Source organism: Lutra lutra, chromosome 1, assembly GCF_902655055.1.
Source record: "Lutra lutra chromosome 1, mLutLut1.2, whole genome shotgun sequence".
Classification (NCBI taxonomy): Eukaryota; Metazoa; Chordata; class Mammalia; order Carnivora; family Mustelidae; genus Lutra; species Lutra lutra.
In genome coordinates, this window is record NC_062278.1 from 57,532,822 (window position 1) to 57,546,642 (window position 13,821).

The following is a 13,821-nucleotide window of genomic DNA, read 5'->3' on the forward strand; positions in this document are numbered from 1 at the left end:
TCCAGACCTCCAGAATTGGATCCCTGAGGGCAGGACTCAGAATTCAACAAGCCCTTAGGGTAATTCTTTTTGCACCTAAAGTCTAGAAACCCTGACTAGATCAGGGTGTGACCAAATGCATTTGGATTAGACAGATAATGGTTGGAATCCTGGCTCCTCCCCTCCAGGATGGAAACTAAATCAGCCCGCGGAGATTCCGCAGAGAAAGTACGTCTACACCCACCTGGGTGTGACCCCACCTGGTGGGCTTTTTCTGGCTGGTTTAGGAGGTAGCCAACCCGGTAACCTGAACTGATACCTGTGTCAGGCTAGGCAGGCATGAAAGAGCATTTAATTACCATATTTTTCTTTCTGTTAACATTTATTACGATAAATTATTTTATCTATTTTCTTGCATTTTCCTCCCTCCTCTTTGAAAATGTTATATTATGGGGAAGTTCAAACACATGCAAAAGCAGACAATATCATGAAACCTCATGTATCCATCATCCAGTTTCAACAACTATTGATATCCAGCCAATCTGACTTCATCAAAACTACCATGTAGGGGGCGCCTGGGTGGCTCAGTGGGTTAAGGCCTCTGCCTTCGGCTCGGGTAGTGATCTCGGGGTCCTGGGATCGAGCCCCACATCGGGCTCTCTGCTCAGCGGGGAGCCTGCTTCCTCCTCTCTCTCTGCCTGCCTCTCTGCCTGCCAAATAAATAAAAATAAAATCTTAAAAAAAAGACAAAAACAAAACAAAAAACTACCACGTAGTCCCGTCTTCCCTGGGTTATTTTGAAAGAAATACCAGTCTGTAAATTCTCCTTCCATCTTTTATTTTTCTTAGAATTTTTTTGTTACTGTTCTTGCTATTGTTTAAAGAATTGTGTGAATTTCCCGTCATCTCCTGCCTGGATTTCGTTAATTTCATTTGTTGCTCCATTTAGCCTATTTTTCTAACCTCCATACTTATTGTAAATTGGTTTGAAGAGATTTGGGGATGGCTTTTTTTTTTTTTAAACACTTTTTCCTCTCTCTTCATTCATCTGGCTTCTCATTCTTTAACCTTTTTTTTTTCATTTAAGTGTTTTTGACACATAACACTGTGTAAATTTAAAGTGTACAACATTTAATTTGATACATTTTCATATTGTAATATTATTGCCGTTGTAGGGATCATTAGCCCCTCTATCAGGTTCTTTACGCTTCAATAGCAATATCTTGGAGTCACCCTTAAAATTTTGCTCCTGTTATTTTCTCACTCTTTCCTTGCATAGAGTACCTTTGAATGTGTTATTCTGTATATAGATGAGATTTTACTTGTTTAATTTCGTCTTCCCAATTAGACAGTCGGCTCCAGAGAGCCATGGCCTTGCTGTGTGTCTGGCTCAGGATAGAGGCTCAATCCGTGCTAGCTATACAGACTGCATTAGCTTCCACCTTCCTCCTCATCCCATGTTGATTCCCTTTTGAGTGAAGCCCCTCTTCATGCAGATCCTGAAGGATATGGTGTAGACACTGACCGCAGACTGATGTGACTCTGTCCTACCAGATTGTGACCCTCTGAAGTTCTCACACTCATCTTCTTTTCTCTTGATGCTTAGGATAGGGCCTGGCTCAAAGAAAGCTCTTAATTATGTGCAAAAAATTGTTTATGAACACTTATGTTCTAACATTCCAATAACAGACAATAGTTCTTAAGTAAAAATGTATTACCTATTTCAAATATATTTTACTTAGTATATTCTAAGCTAAATATTTATAAATGTATATGCTTCTTAAATATGTGCTTTTCAAAATCTTTTTTTTTAATATTTTATTTATTTATTTGACAGAGATCACAAGTAGGCAGACAGGCAGGCAGAGAGAGAGAGAGAGAGAGGAGGAAGCAGGCTCCCCGCTGAACAGAGCTCTAGCCTGATGTGGGGCTCGATCCCAGGACCCCGGGATCATGACCTGAGCCGAAGGCAGAGGCTTTAACCCACTGAGCCACCCAGGCGCCCCTCAAAATCTTTTTTTAAATCAGAGGAACAACTCTACAAGAGTAAACGTTTATGAAGCACCCATATATAGTAGATAAATGCGAAGCTACTCTCTTAATAGAGCCAATTAGATCGTCATATCTTAAAAAAAAAAAAAGTGAGGCAGATCTGATCAGGAAATAAAAATCCAAGGGGCGCCTGGGTGGCTCAGTGGGTTGGGCCGCTGCCTTCGGCTCAGGTCATGATCTCAGGGTCCTGGGATCGAGTCCCGCATCGGGCTCTCTGCTCAGCAGGGAGCCTGCTTCCCTCTGTCTCTCTCTCTGCCTGCCTCTCTGTCTACTTGTGATCTCTCTCTGTCAAATAAATAAATAAAATCTTGAAAAAAAAAAAACATTGTTTAAAAAAAAAAATCCATAAGGCACCCCACAGAACCCTAAGTTTCTGAGAAACAGTTTGGAAAGTATGGTTTGGTGTCACTAGCAGGTGGAAGGGATAGCTTTTGAGTTCTTCAGTGTTCTGAATAAGAAAATGAAAATTGCACTGAAAGACGATTCCTTCCTTCCTTCCTTTCTTCTTTCCTTTTTTTCTTTCGGTCTTTTTAAAGTAAAGGCTCCATATCCATCCTGGAACCCAATGTGGGGCTTGAACTTACGACCCTGAAATCAAGACCTGAGCTGAATCAAGACGCAGATGCTCAAGCTACTAAGCCACCCAGGAAGCCCCTTTTCCTTATGATTTTCTTAATAACATTTTCTTTTCCTTAGTTTCCTATATTGTAAGAATATAGTACATAAAACACATAACACACAAACTATGTGTTTGTTGGCTGTTTATGTCATCAGTAAGGCTATTTGTAGTTAAGTTTGGGAAGAGTCAAAATTTATACGTGTATTTTTGATAGTGTAGGGGGTAGTGCCCCCAACCCTTGTGCTGTTCAAGGGTCAACTGACTTTTTTCTCTTTTTGAGATGTGTTATCATACCCAGTGATTTAAGGGCAGAAACATAACTCCCTAAACTCCAAACCACCAAAGTCTTTTTTTTTTTTTAAAGATTTTATTTATTTATTTGACAGACAGACATTACAAGTAGGCAGAGAGGCAGGTGGTGGCGGGGTTGGGGGAAGGGAGGTGGTGAGGAGCAGGCTCCCTGCTGAGCAGAGAGCCCAGATGTGGGGCTTGATCCCAGGACCCTGGGATCATGACCTGAGCCGAAGGCAGAGGCTTTAACTCACTGAGTCACCCAGGCGCCCCCAAATCACCAAAGTATTATGGAGTCAGTCACATACAGTTTTTGCTGGACTTTGTGTCCCTTGCAACTTACTGCCATTGCCATTTTTCTTGTCTAAACCCTAATTAGTTATTGAAATCTCTAATTGGTCATATCATCACCCAGCCAATCCATTCTTTTTTTTTTTTTTTTTAAAGATTTATTAAGCAACTGCCTTTGGCTCAGGTCATGTTCCCAGGGTCCTGGGATCCAGCCCCACATCTGGCTCTTCACTCAGCCCAAAGCCTGCTTCTCCCTCTCCATATACCTGCTACTCTGCCTTCTTGTGCTCTCTCTTCCTGTCAAATAAATAAATAGATAAATAAATTTCTTAAAAAAAAGATTGATTTATTTTAGAGAGAGAGTGTGTGTTTGTGTACGCAGTGGGGATGGGCAGAGGGAGGGGGAGAGAGAAACTCAAGAAAACTCCTCACTGAATACATAACACAGAGCATGGAGCATGAAGCCCAATGAGGGGCTCGATCCCACAATGGGAAATAACAACCTGAGCTGAAACCAAGAATCTTGACACTTAACCGACTGTGCCACCCAAGCATCCCTGGCCAACCCATTCTTGATGCTATAAAATACTGATTGTATGTGTAGAGGAGGCAGAAATTCTTCCACCCTTCAACATCTTCTAGGTGGACTAAGAATTAAATTTCCATGAGACAGGTTAACAGGAGAAAAACACCAAAATTTTATTATATGCACACAGAGATCCAATCTTAAAATTGAGACCCAAACAAATGACTAACGTAGGCAGTTTTTATACATTTTAGAAAAGGGACAATAAGTTTATGAGGAATTGACAGGATAAAGAAAACAAGTGTTTGAGACCTTTGATTAGTAAGGAGTTCTAATTGCAATTTGGACTGAAGTAGAAGATTAGTGAAAAAGTAGTAAGGTTTATATCTACAGCTCTCCATGTCTGGTGATAAGGATGTCTTTTTACTTAGTAAAGGGAGAATATTTCCCATATAGGAAATCTGTTCCCTGCTTTCATGGGGACAGAGGAGGGTCTGAGTGTGTCTATACTCCTTGTTTCCTACGTACCTTCAATCTAAAATAATCAATATGCCATTGGGGTACATTTTTGGGCAGCTTGCCCTGGGCCCCTACATATGCTACATCAAGATGAGTTTCATAACTAGACAATTTGGGGTTTATGCATATCAGTCATAGAAAGCAGTTTCAGAAGTTTTTAACGGGTCTTCCCACTAACAGCTCTTACCCCATAAGCCAAGCACCCAATGTGAAGGTTACTTCAACTGTGAAGTGTATCAGTTCCAATCATACATTCAGAGACCTGGGGAAATGATCCTTGGGTGTGTTCATAAAACCAGTGAGTCTCCTTGGGCTAGTCTTTAACCAGGACTCCAGTTGTTACCTGCCTCCTTTAAACCTCCCATCTAACAAATGTAGGGGGTCATGATAATAATTTTGAGTATCAATACTGATTTAGATCCTGTGCCCAGTAATTCTCAAAATGTCTTTTTTTTTAAAGATTTTTTTAAAAATACTTTATTTATTCATTTGACAGACAAAGACCACAAGTAGTCAGAGAGGCAGGCAGGGAGAGAGTGGAGGAAGCAGGCTCCCCTCGGAGTAGAGAGCCCAACTCGGGGCTCGATCCCAGGACCCCGGGATCATAACCTGAGCTGAAGGCAGAGACTTTAACCCACTGAGCCACCCAAGCACCCCATAAGATTTTTGTCTATTTACTTGACAGAGAGAGACACAGCAAGAGAGGGAACACAAGTGGGGGTAGTGAGTGAGGGAGAAGCAGGCTTCCTCCAGCAGAGAGTCTGATGCAGGGTTTGATCTAAGGACCCTGGGATCATGACCTGAGCAAAAAGCTGATACTTAACAACTGAGCCACCCAGGCACTTCTCTCATGTCTCTTTTCCAGTGTAACTTGGTTAAATGGCTGTAGATCCCTTTGGGGGGAAAACTGGGAAATCGTTTTAAGAAATACTTGTCACAATGGTACAGGGTCCTTTGTTCCAGGAAATAAGCCATGTCCTCACCTAGTAGGTTCTGGATTTGAAAATCAGTTCAGGTCTGGGAGCTGAGCAAAACATGGTGACTTTTTACTAGGGTATTGCCCTCAGCTTTTGACTCCTCTATTCTTGGCTTTTGATTGTAGATGATAAGCAATTTTTAAATAATATATACATATATCAAATTAATATATTGTGTACTCTAAACTTATAGAATGTTGTATGTCAATTATAGCTCAATAAAACTGGGAAAAATTTAAAATATGAGTAATTATTTACTTCCACATTAAAGAAGAAGAAGAAGAAAATAAATGAAGGAGGAGAAGGAGAAGAAGGAAAAGCAGCAGCATCCTGTGGGCTGCCCAACTCCTTTGCCCCAAGGATGCCAGGCTTGGTTAACCATCTCCATAGCTGCCTAAGAGTCAAGTCCCTTGAGCTGCCCTCCAACACTTCTGGTTACTGTGGCCTCCTGATTTCTGCTGGTTAAGTGACGTCATCTAGTTCATTTGTTTCAGAGCCCACCATTCATAATGACATAAGCAAGCCCAGATCTTGGCTGCCTCACCTACTATCACCTGTTTCTGCAGAGGACCACCGATATTATGGTCCTGTTTCTTATGGTCTTGATGAATGCTAGGTCCTCTGTGCCCTTCCAGCCTCTAGTGGGTGTCTGGCCTCACATAACCTATCCATCCCTGCACATCTATATTCCTCTTTATTCCCTCCTCTACCCTCCACGGGGGCTTTCATACTTTGCTCACTGATGGTTGTCACTGTCTCTGGGCCTCTAAGAATCATCCTAGCAATGAATTTGTCCCATCTCCTAAGATCCTTACTAGGAGGTTAAATCCTGTGCAAGAAGAAAGTATCCTCCATGACAATGAATTCTTGCTTAAGTAGTGCTGTGTTCCAGTCCTTTGGATCAATTGCTCTCAAAATCTAATCCAAGATTTAGTCTTATAACTTCTGCCAATACATGCTGGCTAATGTCTGCAGATCCTTTGGTGTATATTCTCTTCCCTCCCTTGCTAGACCCATCACTTCCTTAACTGGGTTATGCTAGAATTTAGCTCTGAGTTATTGGCCTTGTAGTTGGGAGCAGAGTTTGGAGGAATTTTTGAGGTGGCGGGGGGCATCTGTTAACCTGTTATCTTTGAAGGGAAGGAAATCTGTGCATCATTCTCCAGCACAGAGATGGTGCTACTGCTTACTAGGGAGCCATGGACCACTTCCACGAGTTCTGAGAATTTTTGGGGGTCTGCAGAGTTGGCACTCTCAGAGGCATTCTTTCACAGTCTCCACCCAATGTGTCAGGGTCGAAGATTTTCCCAACCAGGTTGTTGACTTTAGCAGAACAGACCTGCCTTTGCTAAAATAGTAAGTCTCCCTAGTCCTGCAATTTTAGCTGTTAGAGCTTCTGTTTGCTGCTCAACTCTATTCTTCTGACAATATGAGATATGGACCTCTGTAACTACAAGAACTTCTTTGGCTTTTACATCTCACACTTAGTCTTTCAATGCTTGTTATAGGCCCTCAGTTCTTCATTATCCCATTGATAAGCAATAATACAACTTACCAGTAACCAGCCAACTCCACCATATTTGTAGACCTCTTAACATCTATATTTTCCAAATGGTTGAATTATTGCATTTGTAAGGACATTCCTCTCTACCAGAACATTTTTTCCAGGTCACCTCCACTAAAATCTCCAGCAGTTCAACTACCTCTGTGTGTGAGGGACTAACCATCCCTTACACAGCATTCAGAATTGGTCCTTTTATGCTCACCAGTAGATGAATGAGCCAGTTCCAACAACTCATCTTATCAATTTTCTCAACTGCTCCTAGCACTGTATGTTTTTGTTCATGTCCTCCAAGAAGCAAATGCAAAGATAAGATTAGGTATGGAAGAGAACACGTAGTAAAGAACAATGAGGGAAAAGGAGAAAGGAGCCAGGAGGCTAGGAGAGCTGTCAGAGCATGAAGAAGTTGACTTCTGTGAAGGAGAGAGAAGGCAGTCTTGGAGGAAGAGTCTTGAACTAGTGCAGTTGCAAGAAAGCTTTTGCAAGGCTGACAAGGAGTCCCCAAGTCTAAGCCCCAACACTGACGCTGCCTTAGAGTTCCTGCTACACTTAATGGCTGGGAATAGCAGATAGGAGTTTTAGCAGAGGCATGAACTCCATGGTGGTGAAGCTAAAGTTGGGGCCACTAACCAGTTATTCTCCCAGTAGTACAGAGCTGAAAGGTACTTTGCATGATCACCACATTATAATGGGATACTTCCTTTGCCTTAATGTCTTGAAGAAAGGGAAGAGAAATTGGGTTTACATAGGTTGTGGCACTCCTCTGCTGAGCACATCGACACTTTATATTTTCCTCTGAAATTATAATTACACTCAACGATGGATAAAACAGAGCCAAATTACTTGGCTTAGAAATCAATTTAGGAAAAATGTTGACATTTGCCAGCAAAAAGTGAGCTATGGCAAATGGAGAGATGCCTTATGGGAAACTATTTTCCAAACTATGGACTGTTAAACAGTAAGTGGCTTAACCCATCACTTTCTTTCTATTTGAAGCTTAAACTTGAGCTACTTCCCTCTTTCTGATCAGCACTAACTTTTTTTTTTTTTTTGGTAAGATTTTACTTTTAAGTAATACCTACACCCCACACGAGGCTCAAACTAACAACCCCAAGAGTAAAAGTTGCATGCTCTACTGACTGAGCCAACCAGGCCCCCCAAGCACTAACTATTATCATCAGTCTTACCAGAGACCTTTTGGGTCTGGGACTGGGAAGTGGTATAACAGTAGTGAAGATTACTGCTATATGGTTCTTGATCCTAATCTCTTCCATAAACATAATAATCGTGCAGCCTTTTTGGCTAGGTTATTTATCACAATCCTTTTAGCCATGTCAACAGTTTGTGATCACTTGAGTCTTCTTCCCCTCTATTGGGTCTGTGCTGAGGCATTGCTGAACTGGCCAATATCAAGCCTTTTCTTGAATATGACAATTTCTGGACTACTACAGCGTAGGTGAATATATTCTGTGAGCTGGTATTGTGATCAGTGTCCAAAAACGTGCTACTCCATTTAAAAAAAAAGAATGTTATTTATCTCCATAGTTTAAAAACAGGTGGAAGCAGGGTGGACCGTGGAGAGAATAATGTATGGGAGTTGAGACCAAGAATAATGTCCTCCCCCTCTCCTTCTGCTTTCTCTGGCCTTGCTTTATACTAAATTAGGCAAAATAGGGGTGGCCTGGGTGGCTCAGTGGGTTAAGCCTTTGCCTTCGGCTCAGGTCATGATCTTGGGGTCCTGGGATTAAACCCCACATAGGGCTCTCTGCTCAGTGGGGAGCCTGCTTCCCCCCACCTGCCTCTCTGCCTACTTGTGATCTCTTGCTCTGTGTCAAATAAATAAATAAAATCTTAAAAAAAATTAGTCAAAGTAATTCATTAGAAGTATTATGACTTCAGGCTCCTGTGTGGCTCAGTCAGTGAAGCACCTGTCTTCGGCTCAGGTCATGATCCCAGGGTCCGGGGACTGAGCCCCACATTGGGCTCCCTGCTCAGTGAGAAGCCTGCTTCTCCCTCTCCCTCTGCCTGCTGCTCCCCCTGCTATACTCTCTCTCTCTCTAATGAATAAATAAAATATTTAAAAAAAATTATGACTTTACACAATTATTGCCTTCCCAACAAGTGACTTTTTAAAAAAATATGCATGTATAAACAGTCTAAGTTAATAAAAGGACTCACATTTCTATCTCTGTTCTGAGCAGTACAAATTCCCAATTTACTAAGCCTACTATCCATACTCAAGTTCTTTTTTGGCACCAGCTACATAAAGTATCCCAAGATAGCCCATCCATGGGAGGCACACTGGTCAGCCAGGGAAGTATTCTGTTTGAGGCAACTTGATATTAAAGAACAGAAGCTAAGAAAGATTTTAATGAAATAGTCATACATCACACTTGCATAGACCACACTTTATGAAATGTATTACATATAATTTCTCATTAAATATTTACAATCCTTTGAGATAAATATTACTATTTTCGTGATTTAGGTAACAGATACTCAAAATCAGCTAGCAACTAAAATAGTACAGCCAGTAGTCAAACCTAGGTCTTACATTATCCTTACTCCCTTAATCTTTGCAGGTCATTAAGACTTTAACCAACATACATATCTGCCATCTTTTTTATTTTTGTGGCCTCTACCCACAGGTCAGGTCATTGCACCAGATTTCAAACGTGTTATATTAACTATCTAAGGCAATGGAGGCTTAGAATTTAGCACAGGAGTACTCAGTTAACAATTGCCTTCATTTCACAACATCCACCACACTTCACAGAACCCAGCTGCATTCCTTTACTGCCTTCTTCCACTTTGCAGAACTCCTAAAACACCGCTGCATTCTACTTAAGTCTAGATCTTTTCTTTTCTTTTTAAAGTGGGCTCTACACCCGACATGGGGCTTGAACTCACAAACTTGAGATCAAGAGTCACATGCTCTGCTGACTGAGCCAGCCAGGTGCCCCAAGTCTAGGTATTTTCTTACAGAGGTACTTATCTAAACGTAAGAAAAACAACTATCCCTGACACATTAAGACACAATACCAAATATCATTTTCCTAGCATTCTTCCATTCTTTTGGGCCTACAATAGGCCACTCTTGCCATTATTCACTGGCCCAGAAAACCCATCAAAAATCCCTGTAGGGAAAAAAAGTCCTTGTTAGATTTTTGTTGTGAAAGGTGACAGGCTGATTCTCAATTTATGTATAATCAATTCCTCAACCTGATTAATAAGAAAACAAGTGATTCAATAAAAAGGGGGCAAAGTATTTTAACAACCACTCCACTGAGAGGTTATATGGAGGGTAAATTAATACCACAATAAGATCAATAAAATAGGGGCACCTGGGTGGCCCAGTGGGTTAAAGCCTCTGCCTTCGGCTCAGGTCATGATCCCAGGGTCCTGGGATCAAGCCCCGCATTGGGCTCTCTGCTTGCCAGGGAGCCTGCTTCCCTTCTTCTCTCTCTGCCTGCCTCTCTGCCTATTTGACAGATCTCTGTCTATCAAATAAATAAATAAAATATTAAAAAAAATCAATAAAATACCATTATTCACCTCTTACAATGGCTAAAATTTAAAACATTGATCATATCAAGTGTCAACGAGGAAAGAAGGCGACTGGATTGCATACATTTCTGGTGAGAATACAGTATGTCACAACCATTTTGGAAAACACAACCATTTTGGAAAACTGTGGCAGTTTTATTTTGTATTTTATTTTATTTTATTTTAAGATTTTATTTATTTATTTGACAGAGAGAGATCACAAGTAGATGGAGAGGCAGGCAGAGAGAGAGAGAGAGAGGGAAGCAGGCTCCCTGCTGAGCAGAGAGCCCGACTCGGAACTTGATCCCAAGACCCTGAGATCAAGACCTGAGCCAAAGGCAGCGGCTTAACCCACTGAGCCACCCAGGTGCCCCTATTTTGTATTTTAAAGATTTATTTATTTATCTTAAGGAATGGGGGGTGGGAGTGGGCATGGGTAGAGGGGGAGAGAATCTTTAACAGACTCCTTGATTTGCCTGGAGTCCATTTCAGAGCTCAGTTTCAAGGCCCTGAGATCATGATCTGAGCCAAATCAAGAGCTGGACACCCAACTGCCCAACCAATCAAGCCACCCAGGCACTCTTGGAGGTTTCTTTCTTTCTTATTTTAAAGATTACATTTTATTTATTTATGAGAGAGTGAGGAAGAGAGAGAGAGCACAGTGAGGGGCAGAGGGAGAGCTAGAAGCCGGCTAAGCAGGGAGCCCCATGAGGGGCTAGATCCCAGGACTCTGGGATCATGACCTGAGCCGAAGGCAGATGTTTAATCAACTGAGCACCCAGGAGGGTGCCCCACCCCTGGAGGTTTCTTACAAAGCTAAACATACATTTAGGTTATGACTAAGCTCCCTGCTTGGATATTTACCCAAATGAGTGAAATTTGAGTGTTCACGTACAAACTACAGAGGAAAGTTAGTAGTGGACTTCATTTGTAATTGCCAAACCTAGAAATAACCAAATATCCTTCAACTGGTGAGTGGATAAACAAACTATGGTACATCTATACAACAGAATACTACTATTCATCATAAGAAGGAACAAACTAATGATACACACAAAAACATGAGTCAATCTCAAATGTACTATACTAAAGAACCCAGATTCATTCTATTTACAAGACATCCTGGAAAAAAACAAAATTGAAAGAACAGAAAATAGATCATTAGTTTTCAGGAGCTGGGAGGGGGTAATTGACTACCCAGAGAACAGAAGGAATTTTCTGGAGTGATTAAAGCTCTATATCTTGTGTTGGTAGTTACACGACTACATGCATTTGCTAAAACTTATAAGACTGTACATTAAAATGGATGAATTTCACAGTATGTAAATTATGCTTCAGTAAACCTGAGAAGGCTAAAGAGATTAAATAAATTCCCAAAGCCACACAGCTATTGAAATGGCTAATAAGTGTCTGGTAATTACAGATCACCTCAGTTCAGGAAACAAAGATAAAGACAAAACATAACAGGAATTATAGCAATTACTCTTGGCTGAATATCTATCACTTGACTAACACTGTGATTGTTTTACACACACAATTTTTTTTTTCCATGCATGATTTTTTTGAATCTAGCAGAGTGGTTTGTTATTTTCATTCAAAAAAATTGTAAATTGAGCTTCAAGGATGGGAAGTTGAGTATAGCCCTCTTTGGTCCCCTTCCTCTTTGGGAGCTTAGTACTATCACCAATAAACTTTGCTTTGCCACCCACCAAAAAAAATTTTTTTTTTAATGATGGGAAGTTGAACTTTAATAACCCAAAAAGTTTGGGGTTCTTGTGTTCTTAACAATAAGAAATGTAGTAATTTCAAATCCAGTATGAATAAAAAAGAGGTAGTTTTAAGAGTTGGAACATATCAAAGGAGGTTATCAAATAAGTAAGATTTAAGCAGGGCTTTGAGGAAAGAGCAGAACCTAGAAAGTTCTGACCTTTGTTTTCCAGCATTAAGAGCTTCATGTGTTCTGGAATACTGAGAAACTCTCATCTAGTCTCTGTGAATGTCCTTTATAACCCTCCTCAGTGTTATAAATCTCCTTGTATTGGGACCCTCCTCTTTGTCATCTATCATGTCCCTGAGGTCTCTGTACAGAATCCTAGGAGTAGAGTCAGTCATATGACAGACAGTTTCCTTTTTGATCTCCAAAGTAAACTCTTTTTTTTTTTTTTTTTTTTTTTAAATTCAGGTAGAATTGGGCCACCTGGGTGGCTCAGTCAGTTAAGCATCTGCCTTTGGCTCAGGTCATGATCTCAGGGATCCTGGGATTGAACCCCATATTTTTGCTCAGTGGGGGAGCCTGCTTCTCTCTTCTCCTTCTGTCCCTCCCCACCACTTGAACAGCAGGCAGAGGGAGTAGTGGGCTCCCTGCTGAGCAGGAAGCCTCATGCAGGACTCCATACCAGGATGCTGGGATCATTACCTGAGCCAAAGGCAGATGCTTAACTGAGTTACCCCGGTGTCCCAATAAACAAAAATGTTTGAATAAGTTCAGGTTGAATTTATAGTGAAATGTATAGATCCTAAGTGTATAGTTTACTAAGTTTGAAAAACGATAGTTGTTTCTTTACTCAAGACAGAAAAGCTATCATCACAGAAAAGTTGTTTGTGCCCCTTCCAGTCAGTTCCTACCACTCCTACCCTTTGGTAAGGTTGGATAGAGTGTCGTCTTACTTAAGATAATGTGGATTGTCCTCTAGTAGTCTTGTTTTCCAAATGGTTTCTAATACAAGGGATGATGGAGAAATGGAATTAAAAAATGCATAAAGAATGTGGTAATTTGTTGATAGACACCAGTTTTAGAATCACTTTTCTCTTTTTTCTGCATGAGCCTACTCTCAATATTCAGTCAATAATGAGTTCTGTCAAACTTACCTCCGTCTATTGTCTATCGCTACCACCCAAGAGTCAAAGCTGCCAAAAATCTCTTGCTAGAAAGACTTAACTGGTCTCCTCTGCAACACACCCTCTGCCTCTGGTCCTTTTTCTACATTAGAGGCAAATAATCTTTTCAAAATGGAAATATGACATTTCAGCCCAGCCCCTTGAACTTCTAAAGGCTCTTGGGTCTTTTAGTGGGTTTTTTTTTTTCCTTTTTAAGATTTTATTTTTAAGTAATCTCTATATCCAACGTGGGGCTCAAACTCACAACCCCAGGATCAAGAGTCACATGTTCCAATGACCGAGCCAACCAGGGATCCTGGGGCTTATGTTTTTTAGGATAAAGACAAAACAAAGGTCTTATGTTACCTGGGCCTCCATTCCTTTCCAGTTTCAACGGATACCTATGTTCCCAGCTCTGAACTCCCAACACAGTGGCCATCCAGTTTCTTTGCTACTCACCTCAGGATCCTCACAGGCCCTCCCCACTGGCTGGAATTCCTTTCTTCTCATTTTCAATTTAATGCTTATTTGCCCTTCAATTTGATGTCAACTCAAAACTTTTTCCCTTAAGTAATGGACTCAG